General features: G+C 28.6%; 1 long non-coding RNA gene across 1 annotated transcript; it reads left to right on the top strand.

Moving 5' to 3' along the window:
• Nucleotides 1-266: 266 nt before the first annotated feature.
• Nucleotides 267-3,915, top strand: LOC107851866. Its single transcript, XR_007057303.1, has 2 exons — nt 267-624; nt 3,757-3,915. It is a non-coding gene; the product is annotated as an uncharacterized LOC107851866 (long non-coding RNA).
• Nucleotides 3,916-4,426: the final 511 nt, after the last annotated feature.

Here is a 4,426-nt window from a genome sequence, read left to right as displayed (position 1 = left end):
GTTAAACTCAACCAATAATACTTGTATGAGGCTCCATTAACTTCTTGACACATGAATTGTGGGATTCATTTTATTAATTTAAAATTGTAAAGGAAAATTAGGAAGAAAGAGAAACTAACATTTGATCAAAAGTTGAAAGTGGAATGTGGGGTTCACAGAAAAATAAATTAAATAACACTAAAGTAGTTGAAAGTGGATTGTGGGATCCACAGAAAAATGAATTAAGTAATATTAAAGTTATTGAAAGTGGAGAGGTTAACGTGTATTTGCTATTACAATTTTCAAGCAACATTCAATGGTCTAGACTCTTCCCTTTTCCTTCTTCTTCATCACAACAATTTACTTCTAAACCAAAAAAGTTTCTTTGATTTTTTTATCTATACACTTCTGTTAAAAATCAAAATTGCATGTTCATATATTGATATTGAACTTACAATTTCTTTAAATATTAATGTTTCAAATATTGGTTAGCAATTTTGGGATGCTACTAAGGTTATGTAAAAGGTTGATTTGTTGAAGATAAAAAAAAAATTGAAAAATTATTTCCGGAATCTGATTCTTCACTCAAATTTAGCTCACTTACTTCATCTTCATCTGCAACTTTCGTTTATCCATATTTTTCAGGTATGATTCTTGCTTCATTTTTATAGTTAAATTCTTTTTTTTTTGTGACTCCAGATAAATTAAAAAAAAATGAATGAGTAATAGATTATAGATCTCTACAAATTTTTATTTGGATGTCATTTCTAGTGTCAAAATAGCAAAAATTCTTATCATATAAATATGTGTAGTGTACAAAAAAGTTAGAATCTGCATTAGAGATCTACTAAGTTTCCTTTTCATTGATACCAATATTTTTCAATGCATTCTTTGGATCTTGGCTTTGAATGCACACTTTAGATTGCAGATTTAAGTTTTGAGTTAATGATTGGCTGAAATTATTGTATGAATCTCCATATACCTGCATGTTTGATCAATTTTGAAAAAAAAAAAAAGGTTAAGTTTTTAGATGAATTTTAATAGAAAAAAATGATCAAAATTAGTAGATAAATAAAGGAACAAAATAATGATAAAAAATGTTTAATTTAATAAAGAAAAATAACCTCATAATTTAGTTCCACGAAACCTTGCATTGAAGTTGATTGCGTTTCGAAATTGGATGCCATAGCATTCAAAGACTGATATTCATTTGATAATTGTTCTCTATTTTTCAATGTTTTTGTGATGCTTTTTTTTTTTTTCCTTTGCTCACCTTTTGACTTCATTCTTCCATATCCATTTTCCTTGTCTTTTTTTTAATTGGATCCAGAACTTGATCCTTACACCCTGTAACAGAATCAGTTCTACTGAACTTGTTCTTACCCTTCTTATGATTTTCAGCATACAATTCACTTTGATGCTTGATTATCTCAATCTTTGCATGATATAAATATTTTCGGGCAATTTCCTCGGAGTTCAAGTCATTTGCTGTTAAAGTCATAACAGCAAAAGACTCCTTCATTAATCCATTTAGGCGACTTGCCATATAGGATTTCATTGTCTCCTTCTTTTTGGTGTAATCCTCAAATTCATTGTCATGCTTAGCATTCTTATTCTACTTTTTAAAAATATATTTCTCAGTTATACAAGAAAATTTTAAATCAAAGAATAAGATTTTTAATGCATGACAATATAGCTAGCCCATGGTTTCAAACATTTGACAACTACAAAAAATAGAATTATCAAGAGAATTGACTTGAACAGTTTCAATTTGCTCACTTTCACCCTTTAAAATTGTATATATAGTACAAGTTCCACTTATTTCCTGCTTGATTACTTTCTTGATTGTCCCTTGCAGAAATTCATGTTGAAATCTTATAAAAAATTTTCTTGTATACACACTACCAGCAAGCTTTAAGATCCCATAGGCTTCTATGAAAAGTTTAGGCTTTCCTTGGCATTTGTAATCCTCAGTTGCTTTGCTTTCACGCATTTCAGTCATTCACTGCTCATATTGTTTTACAAATTCAGTTATACTCATTGTCTTGTATGCCATTTCTGTGAAAACTCTGTTTGTGCTTTCACTTCTTTGAGTTGATTTAATGTCCGCAAAAAAAAAAAGGAACGACTAAATGTAGGACACCATTTTTTTCTCAAATCATACAACTTTTGAAGCCAAGTATTATTTGCACAATCCCAATCACATATCATATTCTGCCATCTCACTTCAAATTCTGATTCTGACTTGCATCTCCATAAGAGAGTATCGAAGTAGTTTTGAAATCCTTGTTTCCAGTAAAAATGGGGTATATTTTTTGAGCATTTCTGTCAATGTACCATTCACATAATTGATGGCATGTTTCAGGAAAAACCTCTCTAACGACAGCCGCTATAGTAGGAGCTTGATCAGTAAAAATTGTTGTAGGTGTTTTTTCTCCCATTCCCTTTAGAAATGCTTGAAATAGCCAAGTAAAATAGCTAGTTGTTTCATCACACAAGAATGCACATCCAAAGAAAATATTTTTCCAATGATTATTTACACCAACAAATGTAGCACAAATCATGTTATATTTATTTGTGCGATATGTGGTGTCAAAAATTATTACATCCCCAAAACACTCATAGTGCATTCTAGAAATACTATCTCTCCAGAAAAAGTTGCAAAATCTGCCATCTTCATCAACTTGAAAAGAATAAAAGAAATTTGAATCCTCCGATTGCAAATGCATAAAATGATTTATCAAAGCTTGAGCATCTCCACCACTAATTATATTTCTCTTATGTGCTTGTATGAAGTTATGAGCATCTTGCTCAATAAATTCTGTATTTTTAATTCCACCTGCTTCTTTTTGAAGATATCGAATCGCTTTTTTTGTGCGAATACCAGCCTCAACCATAGAACCAAGAATATTTTTCGTAGCACTTGTAAGCTTTCGACCAGATTGTATGAAATGTCTTAAATTGCCTTCTATCATTGGATGACTATGCACATTGTTAAATTCGCATACTTTCCACATATCATTTGATATTTTAAATTTTATACGAGCCAAGCATCCACATCTATATTCTAATCTTTGTCGCTTCATTTCTTGAAAAGGAGAAAGCTTATCAGATTGTCCTTCATAAGAACATAAAAACAAGCATCTTGTTATCTCGTTGTTTCTATTTTTAGTTTTTGGACCTTTTCGAACACCAAAATCTTTTACCACAGCATATAAATTATATGCATTGTATGATTCCTCTTCCGAATCAAATTTCATACCAATTTCAAAGACGAAATTTTTGTCCATGGTATAAACATTGTGAGCTCCTGAAAAATATTTTTGATTATTTACGTTGTGATTTTAAGACAACGGTGCATAAATTAGTAGTAGTGTATAAATCAGAAGTATGAAAACACAAATAATAATAAACTATAAACTAAATTATTTATTTAATAAAAAAAATTCATACTTGAATTAAGAATACTTTATAGAAGTGAGAGATTACCTTGTTGAACAGAAGAACCTTTCTCAACATTTACATTTTTCATTTCTGATTTGAAACAAAAATAATCTGTACAAACAAAACAAAACAAAAAAAGTGTTAAGAACTAATAAAGCTATTATAGTGTAATAATATTTGCATGATTTTTCTTGTAATATTATAAAGTTTATGTTATAATTTAAAATATGTATGACTATCACTAAATTTGTTGGGATTATTATTCAAAATAAAATCAGTATCAGATCTTGATTTTATTTTAATTTTTTGATAAAAATATTTTTATGTTGACAGAGTTTTTCAATGTGTCACGAGGATCACATATGACAACAACAATTGACGTACAGAAGTGCTCTATATAGATGAAAACAAATAATTCGTTGCATATGCCAAACAATAGAAGTGCTATGTATATATGAGCATAATTTAGATGATTCTATGTTGTCTTGCTGATGTGTATGTATCAAAATAAAGTTTTACTGATAAGTAATTTTTTTAATTGCCCAAATTCAAACAACAATAATAAAGAAGAATAAAAGAACTATAATAAAAAAGGTTAGAAGTAAGTTAATATATTTTCTACATTTAGAGTATATATTTATTATATTTAGAGTACATAATTTGTTGTTCTAAAAATAAAAGAATAATAAAAAAAGTGATAAATTTATTACATTTAGAGAAGAGTTTTTAGATTGATGAGAATAGATTTGGTCTCTTTAAGAAAGAAAGTGATCAATAATGTTGTAGTAGATTTTGTATCTCTTTGAGGAAGAAAGTAATCAACAATATTGTAATAGATTTTGGTTCTTGAGAGAAAGAAAGTGATAAATAATGTTATATCTTGAGTTGATAAATATGATCAATAAAGTAACTTTTTAAGGAGGAAAAATCTTCTCGTTCTCTCCATTTTTTTCTACAGTACACTGTTATTTACTTATTCATTTGTAGAAATAGGCCCCACAAT

Source organism: Capsicum annuum, chromosome 6 (genome assembly GCF_002878395.1).
Source record: "Capsicum annuum cultivar UCD-10X-F1 chromosome 6, UCD10Xv1.1, whole genome shotgun sequence".
NCBI lineage: Eukaryota > Viridiplantae > Streptophyta > Magnoliopsida > Solanales > Solanaceae > Capsicum > Capsicum annuum.
Note: the sequence above shows the minus strand (reverse complement) of the source record. Positions and strands in the feature narration are given on the sequence as shown.